The sequence below is a fragment of the Salmo trutta genome, chromosome 2 (assembly GCF_901001165.1).
Source record: "Salmo trutta chromosome 2, fSalTru1.1, whole genome shotgun sequence".
Taxonomy (NCBI): Eukaryota; Metazoa; Chordata; class Actinopteri; order Salmoniformes; family Salmonidae; genus Salmo; species Salmo trutta.
This window is the reverse complement of record NC_042958.1, coordinates 68,120,124-68,138,755: the sequence shown is the minus strand read 5'-3', so window position 1 is coordinate 68,138,755 and position 18,632 is coordinate 68,120,124. Positions and strand designations below refer to the sequence as shown.

Below are 18,632 nucleotides of genomic sequence, written 5' to 3'. Positions count from 1 at the left end.
TTAGTCTACACATGTTGATTACAAAGCATACCACTGGGCACTTACTGAAACTACGTTGAATTGACATCTGTGCCCAGTGGGATGTGACAAATAAAATGTTATTTGACAAACGGTTACATTTGTTCCAAATAGTAAAATTACGTGACCAACAGTAAATATTATCCGTGCATACAAGGACCGGACATTTTTCATTATGTTATACAGTACATACTGAACAACAAACAATAAGTTAGTGGAATTCAATGTCTAACCAAACAAAATATACTGAACAAAAATATAAACGCAACATGTAAAGTATTGGTCCCACATTTCATGAGCTGAAATAAAAGATCCCAGAAATGTTCCATACACACAAAAAGCTTATTTCTCTCAAATGTGGTACACAAATTTGTTTACATTCCTGTTAGTGAGCATTTCTCCTTTGCCAAGATAATCCATCCACCTGACAGGTGTGGTATATCAAGAAGCTGGTTAAACATCATGATCATTACACAGGGGCACCTTGTGCTGTGGACAATAAAAGGCCACTCGAAAATGTACTGTTTTGTCACACAACACAATGCCACAGATGTTTTAAGTTTGAGGGAGCTTGCAAATGGCATGCTGACTGCAGGAATGTCCACCAGAGCTGTTGCCAGATAATGTTAATTTCTCTACCATAAGCATCGTCGTAAAGAATTTGGCAGTACCTCCAACCGGCCTCACAACCGCAGACCACATGTAACCACACCAGCTCAGGACCTCTGCATCTGGCTTCTTCACCTGTGGGATCATCTGAGACCAGACACCCCGGACAGCTAATGGAACTGAGGAGTATTTCTCTCTGTAATAAAGCCCTTTTGTGCGGAAAAACTCAATCTGATTGGCTGGGCCTGGCTCCCCAATGGGTGGGCCTATTCCTTCCCAGGCCCACCCAGGGCTGCGCCCCTGCCCAGTCATGTGAAATCCATAGATTAGGACCTAATAAATGTACAATAATTGACTGATTTCCTTATATGAACTGTAACTCGTTGTAAAATTATTGAAATTGTTGCATGTTGCATTTATATTTGTGTTCAATATAAATCAGAAGGCACTAACTTAATTTTCGAAATGGCAAAAAATAAAATAACTAGAATTTCAGTGGCTATTTGAAGAGTTTCATTCCAAAACGCTATATATCCATATTCAGAAATGTTGGTAAATTCAATGACAGACATGTATTTGTTTGAAATCTTTCACTTCATGGTTTCATTTCAGAGACAAATAATCATTTTTTTCCCTCAAAACTCTATATTCACCCTCAGAAATAAGTAGTAATGCTAGGTTTTATGCAGTCAAATGTAACAAATAACTACATTATTTAATAAAGAACTGTACAAATGACAACCTACATTTGTGACATCAATATACATATATTAAAAAATATATATATATCAATGAATACAGTAATGAGATTTGTATGTGAATTTTTTTGCCTAGCTTTGACATTTTTGTAATTTAGCAGATGCTCTCATCCTGAGCGGCTTACAGTACGTGCATTGATCATAGCCCTTTCCTGCAGTTACATGGCCTTTTGGCCTTATGAGTGCAGTGTTATTAGTAGTTTTCATACTTTCATCATTAATAAATAATATTTTTTAAACGCCGAAAATCCGGTGTTTATATGTCACACGGTTTTGTTATATTAGTCTCCTGTGATTTATATAAAGTATAATATTGGGACCCAAACTCAAAGGGTGTGTTCATTTTGGCTATCTACTCCGATTTCAGAGCACTCTCGTTTGAGTGTGCCAGAGCGCAGAATAACTGATTAATTTATGAACGCACAACTCACGTTGAATATGACAGGTGTCAGTAAAGGTTGGCAAAAAAAATAATTAAATTGTTGGTAGAAGCACACAGTTACAGTCACTAACGCTCTAGAAGACATAATCACTTCTGCGACGGCGAGTAAAATGGTCAGAGTGAGGTGTTCTCTCATTTGTGTCTGGAAGTAGTTAGCAAGCTAGCCAACTTTAGTCAATTAGCTTGGGCGCTTAACTGCCATTGTGAGGTCAGAACGTTCGGATCAACCCCACTCCACCGCCAGAAACGCTCTGAATTTATGAATAAACAATCTGACAACGCTCTGAATTTACGAACGGCCCAGAGCGCACTCTGACACATTGGAGGCAATTTACGAATGCACCCAAAATTTAATACATTTCAAATCTATATCTGACATGGTACAGGTGTGAGGTGTGTGAGGTGTATATTTTTGTTTCAATGTAGATTTGTTAAAGACTACCAAGAAACACTATGTGACCATGATTTAGCCCACTGCAGTAAAACAAAAAAAGATACAATATACAAAAATTCCATTCCAGCTAAACAATGGATATACAGTATAGCGATTACAAAAAACTCATTTTAATACACATCTAAAATCTATGAATAAAAAATTGAAAAACTGTAATATTTTATACAGACATGAAGGTACCCATACGTGATATTTGTGTATCAAATGTCCCTGTTCTGTTTCAATTCACATGCATGACATGCAAAATAGTTACCACCCGGTTACTCAACTGAGCAATCGGGGGAGAAGGCCCTTGGTCAGGGAGTTGACCAAGAACCCGATGGTCACTCTGACAAAGCTCTAGATTTTCTCTGTGGAGATGGAAGAGCCTTCCAGAAGGACAACCATCTCTGCAGCACCCCACCAATCAGGCCTTTATGGTAGAGTGACCAGACGAAAGTCACTCCTCAGTAAAAGGCACATGACAGCCCACTTGGAGTTTGCCAAAAGGCTCCTAAAGACTCTCAGACCATAAGAAACAAGATTCTCAGGTCTGATGAAACCAATATTGAAAATAGCTGTGCAGCAACGCTCCCCATCCAACCTGACAGAGCTTGAGAGTATCTGCAGAGAAGAATGGGAAAAACTTCCTAAATACAGGTGTGCCAAGCTTGTAGCATCATACCCAAGAAGACTCAAGGCTGTAATTGCTGCCAAAGGTGCTTGAACAAAGTACTGAGTAAAGGGTCTGATACTTATGTAAATGCCACATTTCTGTTTTTGCTTTGTCATTATAGGGTATTGTGTGTAGATTGATGAGGGGGAAAAACAATTTAACCTAACCTAACAAAATGTGGAAAAAGTCAAGGGGTCTGAATACTTTCCGAAGGCACTATACATAAACATGGTACACTGGTCACTTCAATAATGGAACATATATCGACTCTGCGGCTTGAGCAGGCTTTTGGGGCACAGTTGATAGCGCACTGGACTTCGGGCTAGAAGGTTGAGGGTTCGAGACCTGCTCCCTGCCTGTTTCATTACATTGGTATCAGAAGTGGGATCGGACCTTGCATCCACGAACGTACGTGTGCTTGGCCATTGAGCGCGTTCCTGCTTGGCCAGTGAGCGCGTTCCTAAATGGGCATGTACACTAGCAAGCGGTAAATTGCCGCGTGCCGCTTAGGCTGCCCATTGTGACTCGCGTGCTGGCAGCATATAGCAGCACATTCGATTGTGCATCAAGAATTCAGCATAGCAAGTTTGTATGAAGGTCTGGTTATTAGTGGGGCGGCATGTACCCTTGTGGTTCGAGTGTTGGACTAGTAACCGAAAGGCTGCTAGATCGAATCCCCGAGCTGGCAAGGTAAAAATCTGTCGTTCTGCCCCTGAACAAGGCAGTTAACCCACTGTTCCTTGGCCGTCATTGTAAATAAGAATTTGTTCTTAACTGACTTGCCTAGTTAAATAAAAAAATGTAAATGGGTAAATAGTTAAATAGTAAAACGCTCTGGTGACAAGCAAACTTTGCTGCCCTGTTTCCAATTGGCCACATGGCTGGGAGAACCTATTCAAGTAAGTAAATTCATTTCAAAAATGTTTAAAAAAAAAAAGATTTATTATTAGCTAACTAGCTACAGTCCAGGCTAACTCAAATGAGCTGCTAAATGAGCTAGCTAGTTGGCTAGCTAGCTATCCAACCAACTTTACATACTGTATAGATAGGTAGCTAAGTGAATGAAATATCACCAGTTACATAGCTAATATGAAGTTATCTTGATGTATTTATCACTTTAAAAAAACAAACTCAAAATGCATTTGTAGGTAGCTAGCTAACAACCATGGAGGAGGTTGAAAGGATAGCAGCCCCAACTGTCAAAGTGAGAGAGTGGGCTATTCTGGATAGGGCAGGTACTTGTGTAGTTCCAGTGCCTAGAAGTGAGGACAGAGATAATAGTAACATCATTTTCAGTGCGGTGTAATTTGAGTATAATGAAGTCTGTTTCTTGTGAGGTTTTCTGTCCTCAGATAAAGAGAGCTATGAAAGCCTGTCTACAGATGAAGAGGTCCCAATGATGAGCAGTGGTTCTCAGTCCTTCCTGGGGACTCAAAGGGATGCACATTTTTGTTTTTGCCTTAGCACTGCATAGCTGATTCAAATGATCAACTCATCATCAATCTTCAAGTGGTATTTATGTATTCATTTGTGATGCTATCCTTGATACGATCATGTTATTGTCACATGCTGCACATGCATGTGCATCTATCAATCCAATGTTATCAAGGGATATTATACTTTAGTAATCCACAATTACCTGGTGATGTAAAAGTATAATAATGACATTATCTTCCATATTCCTCCAGATACCTTGTAACTGGAGATTCTTTCAAAACGATTACCTAGTTTCCGTGTAGGGCACTGCAAGGTTGGGTGACCAAGACCATCTGGGACTGCCTCTTGGAGGAATTCAGGCGTGTGAAGGCTACCTACATCCTTCATAATTTCATGAGGATGGACACGAGGACCAGGAGGGGATCTGCAGCTCGCCGCTGTGTGCCAGAGGTGAAGTCTGCTGCTCTGCAGGATGTTTCAAGGATGTGGTCAACAACGCAGCAAGAGAGGCAATCCGTGTGCGGGAGATCTTCACCTCCTACTTCTTCGAAGAGGGTGCTGTTCCCTGGCAACACCATAGACTACACTATGCACAACCAAAGGCTCTTTTAAGAGCCATTCACATTGCAATCAGAGTATTCTTCCATTTACTGAGCTATGTCAACTGCAGTTATTCAATTCTACTTCTCAGGTGAGGGTGCTGTTTAGGTAAGGATGTGATGTATGTACAAAACATGCTATTTTAAGTCACCCATATTGAAAAAAATGTAGAACAATTAGACACCCTATAACCCACACCTACACACTCATGTATCAATCTGATTGATGGATTGTGTTGTGCAGGCTCAGGTGTATAACTGTGGCTCCTTCCACCTTCAAAGAATAGGCAAGAGGGCCAACCATGGAGAATAGTAAGACACTTCATTATTTCTATAACTATGCTATATTGTTTGTCCTCGTGTGTCCGTTCATGTTTTTCAGCATAGAGTACTCTGCAGCCACTTAGTGTGGACACCAGGTGAGGCCACACACACATATTCCTGTTGAACACTCTCTTTAACTAACTTATTTTCTCAATAACAGTCTCTCTTCTTCACTTCATCCCTCTCTCCCCTTCTCCCTAAATCCTCTAGGTTATATCAGCTGTGTCGGTGAACCCCTCCCGCATCTGAACTGGCTACATAGAGGGCACAGCATGAACAGAGGTGAGAGGTCACTTGGTCAGGTCAACAGGATGTATCATTAAAGAGATGCTTTACATTGAAATAGAGATGCAGTAGTCCCAGAGTTAATGATCCAAGGTCAGTTTTGCATTTTACCTCCTGATGATTGATGACTGACAGTTTTAGAATAACATTTAAAAAAAGGCATACACATGCTCTCGCTCTCGTCTGCAGGTATGTTTTGATGTTAGAGAGGATGCCAACCCCCAGTCCAGTCATCGTCACCTCACCCGCTCTTAAGATAACCTTCGGGCCAACTGGAAGCCCAAGGCTGGTTAGGAGACACCACTAGAGACACTTGTGTAATTGTGATTAACTGAGAGAATATTAGGGTAGCACGGTGATTTATTAATCACATGCTGCCTTCCCTGCTCCTATGTGCTTATCTCTTTCCCTTTCTGTATTTTACACCTCTCTCGCCACCTCTTTCTTCCTGTTTGTATAATGCACAACAGATGTGCATTGAAGTAAAGATTGAACTTGTATTTATAATATTACAATTAATATTTATAATGCATGTATTTATAACACTTAGATAATTAACTTATTTCAATAAAGTGTTTCATTCTCTTCTGGTTGAAATTAAGTCTCTCATTTGATTAAATATTACACCTAGGAAATTAGATATTGAGATTAACCAGTTTCAGAGTATTTACATGATGCATAGGAAGTGTAGTGTAGTTAAATCATGTTTCTAGTCTATTGCATAGCTAGTGTAACCATTGATGTCCCAGGACCAAGATTGGTAAACACTATAATTGTAATACATACATGCAGAAACAGCATCAAAGACTAATTTGATACTCCTGGTATTGGATATGACTGAAAAATAATCTCAAAGACATTCATACCTGAACTGCACCTTTACTTGCCAATGTAGAGCACATGATCAGTGAATATATTAAAATGTACAGGCTACAATGTGGGGATCTCATGCATGGTAATAACTACATGTATATACGACTTGCATCCTTGGCACAAAGTTAGATTATATTCTACTCAGTCCACAGGCTTCATTAATGTCATTCAGACTGTTTTGAAGTTGATACAACTGGCTATGATAGTTGAGGTTCATAGCTAGGTTCTGAACTAATATGTATACCAAACGTTTTAGTGTGCATACACAGATCGGCTGCATAGCTAGCTACACATCCATAGGCATACAGGTATTTTTATCCTCCACTGCACAATAAGCAAGAAAATAGTTAACTAGCTACGTTATTTCATCTGCATTGCAAGGCAAATATCAGCAAGGCAAGCTTACACAATTGTACATAAAATGTGCAGTAAATGCTTCAGCTAGCTAGATTCTTTACATCCACTGTTTCACAAGACGACAGCCTGGTTTGCTGGTTGTTTCAGGAGTCCCTAAAACATTAAACAACCAGAATCACAATTTCATACTCATGTCACAACACCCATAAAGCTAGCCAGTTAGCTGGCTAATGTTAGCTAGTCAGCTAGGTTGTTATTAAATCGCGATTTTCGTAAATTAACTTAATGACAAAAATAAATGGCATAATCGTTTGTCTCTACATTAACTAACATATTCCTGTCAACTGTACATTTTTTGCATGATTCGTTATGACGTTATAACCACTTACATTTGCTTCCATCCTAGTACTTTTGTCAGCCATCTTTGCTGAAGAAAGTCTCCAGCCTTGGGTCGCATAGCGTCAAATTCGTCATGGGAACCACTCGATATGATTGGTCATCGCCCAGCGGTCGCCGCTGATGATTTGCATAAAGTTGGGAAGAATTTGTATTTTTCACCGCCTCGGACGCAACCTTCGCACCGCCCGAAGCGCACCGCCCGAAGCGCACCGCCCTCTCCGCTTTCCTTCCATTGAAATGAATGGGAGGGAGTTATGTACTAACGACCCATATCGACGCTGCCGTTTGAGCATGCTTTTTGGGCACAATAGATAGCGCGCTGGAGGTTTTGAGACCTGCTCCCTGCCTATTTCATTACAATACTATATACTATTCTATCCTACAGATATACTACATATTCTATTCACATACTTTACTGTCCATATTTACTTTACATCCCATCACATATATACTGTAAATATGTATACTCTATACTCCGACATTGCTTATCCTAATATATTTCTTAATTCCATTATTTTACTTTTGAATTTGTGTGTATTGTTGTGTATTTGTTTATATTACTGCACTGTTGGAGCTCGGAGCACAAGCATTTCGCTACACCCCCAATAACATCTGCAAAATGTGAATGTCTATGCGACCAATAAAATTTAATTTGATCTGATTATTTGGTTTGCAGCAAGAATTTTCCTCCAAGGGAACTGTGGTGGAATTCAATCAGCACCGCCTCAAAATGGCTATTACGTCAAATTGGCCTGACTGATTTATGGAAAGTATGCGTAGACTATGTATCCATTAGTTTGTATTTCAAAATAACTGTTGACATTGACATTTAAAATGGTTCAGGTAAGGGTATGTGGGTTAGGATACGGGTATGGGTATAGACGTCCCAAGGATATGGGATACTTTTATTTATTTTTATTATTTTATTATGAACACAACAAATACAAAAAAAAAACAGAAATATACAAACAAGAGTACATAAACCTAACAGACAGGGGTATTACATATCAAGATACATTTTCAATTTGTTACTTGTATGGTGCGTATTGCTTTTTTGTTTTTTACATTTACTGATCATTTCAAAATAATATTTAAATTCTATCTTAAATAATGTGAAGAGGGGTTTGTTCTCTGCCCACTTCATTTTATGGATAAAGAATCTTCCATAAAAGATAAACAAATTAACAATGAAAGTTAAATCAGGGTCCATATCATTTGGATCAAAATAAAACATAACACCAGAGTCTCTCAAATTAAAATGTATAGTAGTTTCTTTTAAAATAAAATCTTCTAACTCACTCCAAAATCTTCTGACATAAGAGCAGTCCCAAAATAAATGGTCAAGAGTTTCTGGGTCACAACCACAAATTACACATTTGTTATCAATAGCTATTTTAAATCTGTGTATAATAAAGGTCTTTACAGGGTAGATTCTATGAATGCGTTTGTATGATACTTCTTTCACCTTATTAGATATACAATATTTACCAGACAACAACAAAACTTTGTTCCAGTTCACTTGTCCTAGGGCTGCATTCCAGTACATTTTAGCAGAGGGAATAGTAACATATTGACAGTTTCCTTATATACATGTTATTACATTTATAGTTTACAATGTCAATTCCTTCTAATTGTATTGAGGCTACAAGTTCCTCAATAGTTGCACTTGGAGTAGTGTTATATTCTCTTGAAAGAAGAATAGCATCTTTAGGGACAGCTCTAACAACAATTTGATACTCCTCAGCAGTGAATGTAACATTGTGTGTTCTCATAAATGCTGGATTAGCATATAGTTGTCCACCATTATTCAATAATTATTAAACCCAAATAATGTTGTTGTCAAACCAGTTCTGGAAACAAAATTACTTGTTATTGTATTTTATGTCTTTATTTCACCAGATTGTATACCTATGTGGGGAAAAATTGTGTTTGTACATGAGGTTCCGAGTTAGAAGTACTTGTTTATGGAAGTTTGCAAGCTTAATAGGGATTTTACCCATATCAAAGTTGCATTTTAGTAAGAATTGTAGACCACCATGGGATATGAGATACAACTGACCCTTCACTATTTCCGCTGTAAGGCATTTAACAAAGAACGACAGCTACGTAATCCAATAAAAAAACATGCAGATTCACAGCACTGGCCAATCGCTAAGCTTGTAGGTGGGTGTAATCACCTCAAGGATCGGTTGGTTACTGCACGAACAGGTGAGCGTGCATATTATTGTTTTTGTTCAGAAAACTATTTTAACGTAAAAAGAAAAACGTTTAGTTCATGTCTAAGGACAGACTTGTTTGTGATATCGGTATTTTCTGTTTTTGCAGTCCAACAGCCCATAAAACAGCATTATATTGGTCACTACTAGTTAGCTGCACTTAGTCAGCTAGCTAGCTTTTGCGAGCGGACTGAGAGAGTATGTATCAAAATATTTAAATAGCTGAAATTATATGATTTCAGACCAACTGGGGAAGTATTTATTTCTGTGATATCATGCCCATCATTGCGCTGAAATGCACTGTTACATGCGTTAGCTGATGTTAATGTTTAACTTGTACAGTAGCTTTGCTGCTTAATAGCTAACGTTAGCTAGGTAACGTTATCAAACGTCACTAGCACAGCTAGCTAGCTAGCGCTACCTGTCTTAAAGGGACATTACACTCCAAAATAATACGTTTATCAGATGTCGAAGGTGGTCTTCTGTTGAGATAAGTGCAAATCCCAGGTCATGTTTTGTAGATGTGCCTATGCCATTCAATTGGGGTTGAAACATACAGCTGGACACAACCAATGGTGCCTTTATTTTGCTATTTATTTGTATTAACCCACATTTTTTGTTAGGTAGTATCTTCTTGCAATGAGTTTTGGAGATTTGGATCCAGGCTACTGTTTTTCACAAATGGACCATACATTAAAGGTAAGAGATGGAAAAATAAAAAATGTGTAGGCCTAACTACATTGTACTACAACGTCATTAATCTTCTTGAGGTATGTATAACTAATTCAACAGGTCAAAATGTACTAACACAATAATACACACAAGAAATACTATGTGCAGTGATGCACAGCAGGCTCGGAAAAGAACACTGCGGGGTAGGACTGGGCAATATGGCTTAAATTATGTCTTGATTTTTTTCAAACTTATCAGCGATTCATGATCTCTAAATGAGCTTGGTTGTAGAATTTAAAGGTCAAATACACTGCATTTCAAACAGTCAGCAATAATCTAATGCGTTCAGGGCTTGTGAAATTATACCTAATAATCACTGATCTTTATGGAAATGCCCATTTTTGTTTAAAATTGAACCATAACATGCATAATCCACATTCATTAATAAGGACTAACTTCTTGTAGCAGGCATTATAGAAGTTGTGTACAGATCTCATAAACAATCTCTCAAGCACAAGCCCACGTGCTAGTGAGTAGCCAGCTAATTGTTATTTCAAGTTTAGTAACTTGGATCTATTTGCTAGCTAACAAGAGAAAAGTTGAATTGTTATAAACACATCCTTCTGTACATCTTCAACTGTTTGAACAGCATGCTAGCCAGTTTACTTTGTTCAGATGTTGAAGTCAATTGGCCTACCTTATTTTTCAGAATGAGAACGAGTTGCTAATACCTTAATTGTTTTATGCTTATTGCACATTTATAAAACAGACTAGACAGCTAACAGTCTTTGGCTTAAATGTTGCTAGGGAGTATGTGGTAAATTGTGTGGCATACTGAGCATTCATTTTCCAGAATCAATGTTCAATGATACTCCTGTTTTAGTAGGGTCTGCTCTGCGTGCAATTTGAGGAGTTGAGACATAAAAAGGGTATCGTTAGAAAGGTTACAGTAAAATAATGTCTCAATGTCTTACGACGTCCATAGGACTGATTCTGTTGGACCAAACCTCAAATGCAAATAGCTAGTTGAAACTGCTTGTCAGAGAGGAAGAAGGGATCTCTCTCATCTTTTTTGTGAGTGGCAGGGGGGAGGGGCTTGGTGGAATTTGAGTAAATGGGAAGGTGCACACAGCACAGAAGGAACAAAGGAAACGAGACCAAAAAGCCATGAGAACAAGCAGACAAACACTCATAAATTCGTTTTTTTGTGTGTGAAAAGCTATATTCTTGCGATACAGCCATTTTGGAATATTGCCTTAAAACATGCATTCAAATTAATTGCCCTACTGCGAGTCAGAATGTTGAATAAAATTCAATTTTAACTTGCTGGTTTGTCAGGGGGTCGGTCCGGTCCCTTACCTCATCCTAAGGCTATTTAACCTTTTATTCAAGCAGGAAAGCCCATTGAGACCATGGTCTATTGAGACCATGGTCAAATCACAGAACTGCAAGGTGTGGCTCAGAATCAGAAGTACACCAGACTGGGGGAGGTGTTTGGAGGGAGATGATTCCCGAGCATTGGGCAGAACATGTTTGGTGAACGTGATTTAGGGTGTCCGTGGGTCCTTAAGTTCATTTATCTAATTTAAAGGCCTTAAGTCTTTAATTTATCAAAGGTCTTAAAAAATGTGACAGAGATGACTGTTTCCGTTATATTTTTGACTGCTGCTTAATTGTTTCCACCACGGCAAAAAAATAAAAATAAACATGAAATAATATGTGGTGCACTTTCAAGATGTTAGAGCGCTATCCGCATGTGCGCAGTTCATGTGCGGGTTGAGCCGTTGCCAGAGGGGAAAGAGGAAATAGCAAGGTGGCCTATACAATTTGAAGACAACACTCCCTAGCTGGGATCAAAAATTACAGATTTCTTTTGGGTTCTAAAACCATTATTTGGTCAACACTAATGTGCATTAACCTGCTTCCGGGAATGAAAGTATCTGCCCTGTCCCTGATTCGCTGCTAACTCTAACATCCTTTCCCCCTTTGAGTGTTGCATTCTGATAAGCACAAGCATAGGCTACTGACAGTTGATCAACATTTTGAAATGTAATTGTGGGGAAAAAGTTAAACTGTCAATAGAGAAAATAACCAATTTACAAACAGGACGTAATTGAGATGATGCGCCAGCGGAACAGAGCAGAGCGTGCCACTTGTTGTTTATACATCAAGTAGCCTATATAGGCCTACCAATGGACAGTTTTTGTAGAACATAAAATGTACTGTTAGATCAATTGCATGGCTATCTAGCAACAATAACATATTTAGAGTTAGCAACCTAGCTTATGTATTTTGAGTTCCCACCTCATGTGGTAAATAGCCTAGGTCAATATGCACAAAAACATGTAGGCAAATTAATCTCTAAAAGAGACAAAAATATGTGATTATTCTGGATCCTATTTTGACATGTTGCACATCAAAATATATCCATCATGCATTCCCTGAACTAATAGATGAAATAGCTACATTGTTTTTACAGCCTGAACTCAAAATTGATTTCTCACCTACAGGGCATTCAGAAAGTATTCAGACCTCTTGACTTTTTCCACATTTTGTTACGTTACAGCCTTATCCTAAAATTCATTGAATTGTATTTTTTCCTCATCAAGCTACACACAATACCCCACATAAACATAAGTATTCAGACCCTTTACTCAGTACTTTGTTGAAGTACTCCCATTCTTCTCTGCAGATCCTCTCAAGCACTGACAGGTTGGATGGGGAGCGTCGCTGCACAGTTATTTTCACGTCTCTCCAGAGATATTAGATCGTGTTCAAGTCCAGGCTCTGGCTGGGCCACTCAAGGAATTGTGGAGTAACTACAATGTTGTTGATCCACCCTTAGTTTTCTCCTATCACAGCCATTAAACTCAGTAACTGTTTTAAAGTCACCATTGGCCTTATGGTGAAATCCCTGAGCGGTTTCCTTCTTCTCCGGCAACTAAGTTAAAAAGGACACCTGTATCTTTGTAGTGACTGGGTCTATTGATACACCATTTGAAGTGGAATTAATAACTTCACCATGCTCAAAGGGATATTCAATGTCTGCTTTTTTTTCTTTCATTTTTACCCATCTACCAATAGGGGACCTTCTTTGTGAGGCATCGGGAAACCTCCTTGGTCTTTGTGGTTGATTCTGTGTTTGAAATTCACTGCTCGACTGAGGGACCTTACTGATAATTGTATGTGTTGGGTTGAATACTTTTTGACTCAAGACATTTCAGCTTTTAATTTAATTAATTTGTAAACATTTCTAAAAACATAATTCCAATTTTACATTATGGGATATTGTGTGAGACCAGTGACAATCTCAATTTAATCCATTTTAAATTCAGGCTGTAACAACAAAATGTGGAATAAGTTAAGAGGTGCAAATACTTTGAGGCATTAACTTATTTAATGACTTAGTACTGGAAAAAGTTGTTCTACAGCCTCTAGGATTTTAGCTACCTTGCTTGAAAGTATAGCCATTTGATACCTGATTCCCTGAATGAGGGAATTCTTTTCTTAGACTTTTTGGTTGTAGTCTGTAAAAGCATAATACCTCCAAGAGAGCTACTGTGTGTGTAGACTTTCCTTCCAGCCCCACTAACACCAATAAACTGCTCAACAGGACCTTTGTTAAGCTGACCGGTGTGTTTGAGCAGTGCTGGATCAAAAGTCTGCACATCCGGTGGCCTAGCTATCCAGATGGAGTTGACCACGTGTTTTAAACAGTAACAGTGCTGTATATCTGACTTTAAGGCATTTTTTCAGTGGTATTGTTATAGTATTGAGTATCATTAGTTGGATTTGGTATCGATTCAAAGCCAAAATTCTGGACACTTAGTTTGTGATTTAACTAATGATTAGCCCATTATGTTTGCCAGAATATGCCGACTCTACCGTTATGCTGGTTTGCACTGGGGTCAGAACGCAATAATGGTTACATTAAGACACAGTAGAGCCAGCATGAGATGTGGGTCAGAAAACATACCTCAATGCAGGGATGGGATATGCCATTCTACTAAATTTTTATCCACACTGTCCCATCGGAGACTGAAATACTCAAATTTTTCCTTGAAAACTGACCTTTGTCTTATTGTTAGCTAGCAGTAGCCACAGCAGCCATTATGGTAAAACTAGTGAAAGAGCCAGCCCTAAAAATACAGCTTTTTGACAACATGGGCTCATTTCTGGAGGGGAGTATTAGCAGGTATGTGGCGTGCACAAAATAGGCATTAAATTGCATTCCAAGTGGCATTAAAAAGTTCTTGCAAAGTCTTAAATTCAACTTCATGGAATCTGCAGATACCCTGTGATTAATTGGTCCGTGTTCAGGTCTAAGTATCATACAAAGTTTTCACAGGAAAGTTTTAGTAAAGACACAACATACCAGACCAGTCGGCCGAGCGCAATAGGCAGACGTTACATCGCTTGCTGTTACCACAGTATGTTATTAAAACCACCTACCCAGTGGTGGCTGTTTTCACTGAGTCTGAATGTAAAATGTTAGCGAATATTCTGGTAATAAGCGCTCTGTTGCATTCTGCTGTCCATCGTTTAGATGTTTGTCTTACGTGACTTTACAACAACTTCTTCCTAAATGTGGGTTGCCAGAGCAGGATAATTATGTCATCACTTCACCACACAGCAAAATAAAAGTCCCCTGCAAGACTCTTCATTGTGCCTGCTTGCACATACTTGCAGGACTTTTATTTTGTCATGCAATTAAAGGGATAGTTCACTGAAATAATTAAATTACATATGTTTTCTTACTCTGTAAGCAGTCTATGGACAAGATATGACCACAATCCATGCTTTTAAAATGTTGTACCTCAATGAAGTTACTTACAGATGATTTAAGAAACAACCTGGAGACCTATATTTTAGATAAGTCTGTGTAATAATACTTTGCTGTAAAGTGGCACATTGTGTCAAATGTCTAGTTGAACAGGGACCAACCCACTGACAAACCTAGGGTGTATTAATTAAGTCTCACAAAGGAACCATTTACCGTTTAAAGAACCAAACACAAGCAAACGGAACAGGGAGGGACCTACCTGAATTTGTCCAATGGAAATGTGTTTTTGTTCGGCGTAATGAATACACCCCAGGTGTGCATTTTAGTTTGTGTCAATGTTTGCTATGTTGTGTGATGGTTTGTACTGAACGACACGTTTCCCCAAAACGGTGTGCACTGTTCTTCAACAGCCTTTGAGGTACGTTTGCTCCTGTTTGGTGTGTGTGGCCTGATCAATATGGGTGTGATCATTTCGGAATTGCAAAACTCGTGCAGCACACCATACAGTAATCGCCCTCTGGGCCACCATAATCAAGTTTTTTAACTAGTCGTACAGTACAGTTTCTGTTGAATTCAACATTGCACACCGCTCTGTCATACTGAACACACCCCAGGAGAGTAACATATCTGCTACACTGGGAGCGTAGCGTTTGAGTAACCAAAGCGGAAGCAATTGCACTAATTAGTTTTGCATCGCCTTATAAACTGTCAAACTCATTCCACGGAGCTGCTGAGTGTCTGTGGGTTTTCGCTCCACCCTTGTACTTAATTCATCAATCAAGGTCACTAATTAGTAAGGAACTCCCCTCGTTGTCAAGGTTTTAATTGAAAGGAATAAAACTAAAACCCGCAGACACTCGGCCCTCCGTGGAATGAGTTTGACACTTCTGTGGTAAACCCTTTCATTGGGCTTAAAATTAAATCTTCACCCTCCAGGGGGCAAAACAAGCACCCACTATTGCATCATACTCTGCCAATGTAGCAGACATTTCCAATGCAACTTTAGACCAGTTGGCTTATCTGTAAGGAGGATGTATACATCTGTGGTGCACTTGGTTCTAGCAGCGTACTGCTTGCTGTACATCCTTCCCCAGTCCATTGTGTGTATTGGTACATCAGCTGTATGAATAGCCTAGTCCTAGTACAACTATTGTTTGTCTCATGACAAATGATAAAAATACTTTAGGTAAAGGTTGTTCTCGTGGTTTGCCATTCAGTGAGCACTACAGATATTATAGAAATAATTCAAATCAAATTTTATTGGTCACATACACATGGTTAGCAGATGTTATTGCGAGTGTAGCGAGTACAATTTTGATACAGTGTCAGGGGAGGCTTTTACCCTTTTGTCCAGGTTTTTGTTTTTTGGGTCGGTCACTTTTGATATGCACATACAGAAGAAAGGCTTTAAGAAGCTCCCTCTTATGGCACGTTTGTGCATTTCATGTAGTCTCTTGTCTGCCCTTCAGTCTAGCGGCGAGAATGAGAAATGTCTCCCGCCTACCAGAATTCACACACCACCACCACTTCTGTTTGTCAGACTCAAATCAGAGGGAGAGGAGCAAGCCGCCATTTTCTGAGCGTCTCTCCCTAAAACGAGAAAATAGGCTCTTCTCAAACACCAGAAAAACTGGCCTTCTCAAACACCTTAGGGTGTGGGGAACGGAGTTTGCGACAAAGGATTGTTGTAAAATAATTAACAGAAGTATTTTTGACCAGAAAGGACCATTTTTACACTTACTTGCTATTACTAGTAGCGAGGCGCGCTAGCTAGCTAACTTTAGCGCGTTAACGTTAGTTAGCAAGCAAGGTGTAGCTAGCTACGTTAGTTGATTCGCCCATTGCTTGGTTCCGGAACGAATCTGGAGCTCTTGAAACGGGGTCTTAAATAAAAAAGGATTGCATTTTTAGAAAGGGGAATGGCTGATTAATCGATTCAAATCGTGTTTTTTTGTGGTATCCGTTTACGTTTCCTTCAAAAACTGCGGGGGATTGTTGCCGAAATTCACTCGGATAGTGCGCCTCGTCACGTGGTAGGTTCCTCCTTTTTCTTTGTTAGCTAGCTAACAAGACTGGTTAGTCTTTACTCCGACTAACTTGTCCGGTTTAGCATTCGACAAAAATGTACATAATTCAAGTAGACTAAATAAAACTATTAAAATGATTTAGCAATCACACATTGTCAAAGCGTGGTTTGCATGTGGCTTATTTTAGAGAACAAATTGCATTGCCAGAATCATGTGCATGTCTAGAATAGCCATTGTATTTTTTTTATTAAACTATAACGTTATGAACTAAGTTACACTGTGAAATGTTTTAGCTATTGCTTTTCAAACGTTTTGTTTACGTTACAATATAACGTTAGCTAGCTAGGCCGCTAAGGTTGTGTGCTTATTGATTTAACGTTAGCCAACATTTGGCTGCACGGTTAGCAAACGTTAACGCTGCCATTTAGAATAAGATACGTAATCATTTACTACACACGACTTGGAGCGAGCTAGCTAAATAATTTGTTGAAATGCATTACGTTCTAGTCAGTAACTGGTCACGTGAATTTGAAGACAAAAACAATAAACGTAAACATTTGTAGGGGGCATTGTGCGAACAAATCCTTTACCAAGGCGTCATGGAAAATAAAGGGAAATTTGATATATCGAAAACATTAGCCAATGTTTGAATCTAACGTTTTTATCGTAATAATAATAATAATTAGGTTGACCTTTTCAACGTCAAGTCTTTTGATGGGGACAAGTTTAGTGGATTTATCATAGCTGAATAGGCGGTTTAATGTGGATGAATTGCATTGAATCTCCCTCGGAAATACAACATGGCGTTTGTGCGCGCTGACTAGAAACTGCGGTGGAATACTGAGCCCCCCCATTCATATCGCCTGACAGATGATACAGGGAGAAGCAGGACGCCTTTTATCATTGTGGATTCTGTCTGTAGCAAGATTCCCTAGATCAAATTTTGACCAGATTCTCATGATTACCGGAATTACATACCAATCCAATAATAAACGTCCCCCTTAAAATCAGCATTAACCATACACACTAATTGCACCACGAGCAAGGCTGTACCTTGTGAACAGTATCCTTATCTAGTAGCCTAAATATGATTTAGGAAATGTGGATACTTGTGTGTCTGAGAATTTCACACAGGAAGTCAGAATGACATCATGTGCTTTGGGCTATTATTGGGCTAAATCCACCTGCTTACACCTCCAAACCCTGCTGCATCTGACTGACCTAGTAGGGTTTGAATAATTTGCATTGGCTGCTTTGCTTTCCATTCTTATCATTCGACTATCCTTGAATTCAATGGTCACAGGGCACAGATAATTCTTCGAGGAGGAGCCTGGGGAGTAGTCCTAAACGACGAAGGCTAACTTGTTCACACAAGCACAGGTGTGGTTGGCTGTAGGATTTATTAGCCTGAGGTTCCGCTAGGCTAGTTTCTTGCTGTTGACCACATTGTTTTCATTATTTCCTACATGTTAACCATGTAGGCTAGTCAAGCAAGTTCAATCACAAAGAAATGGGCTCATAAATCTACTTGCCTTAAAAATGTTTTATTACATCACAAAGTAGTCTAGCCTGCTGGATATTCTTAATGTTAACTCTGCCCCAAATAAAGGTGCAATTTTTATTTTTTTTAAAACAGATAAATGTTAATATTATTTGTTTAATCCTGTTTTCAGGCAACATCATACATACCACCCTGACTATGGTCTGTTAGGTCTTAGGCAGTA

At 39.0% G+C, this 18,632-nt stretch overlaps 1 protein-coding gene and 1 long non-coding RNA gene across 6 annotated transcripts in view; one reads left to right on the top strand and one right to left on the bottom strand.

The window, feature by feature from the left end:
• Window positions 1–6,444: 6,444 nt before the first annotated feature.
• On the bottom strand, window positions 6,445–7,479 carry LOC115148580 (uncharacterized). Its single transcript, XR_003866696.1, has 2 exons — window positions 7,201–7,479; window positions 6,445–6,964 (listed from the first exon to the last, which is right to left on the bottom strand). It is a non-coding gene; the product is annotated as an uncharacterized LOC115148580 (long non-coding RNA).
• A 1,873-nt stretch (window positions 7,480–9,352) lies between these two features.
• Window positions 9,353–18,632, top strand: part of kansl1a (KAT8 regulatory NSL complex subunit 1a) — a 57,038-nt gene continuing 47,758 nt past the window's right edge. For 2 of the 5 annotated variants that reach the window (XM_029712527.1, XM_029712523.1), the window contains exons 1-2: window positions 9,353–9,418; window positions 10,050–10,125. The gene's annotated coding sequence lies outside the window, so the exon portion shown is untranslated. Of the gene's footprint in view, window positions 9,419–10,049; window positions 10,126–15,646; window positions 16,915–16,959; window positions 17,972–18,211; window positions 18,289–18,632 lie in introns of those variants that run through there. The other 3 variants (XM_029712525.1, XM_029712526.1, XM_029712524.1) reach the window with 3 other exon arrangements.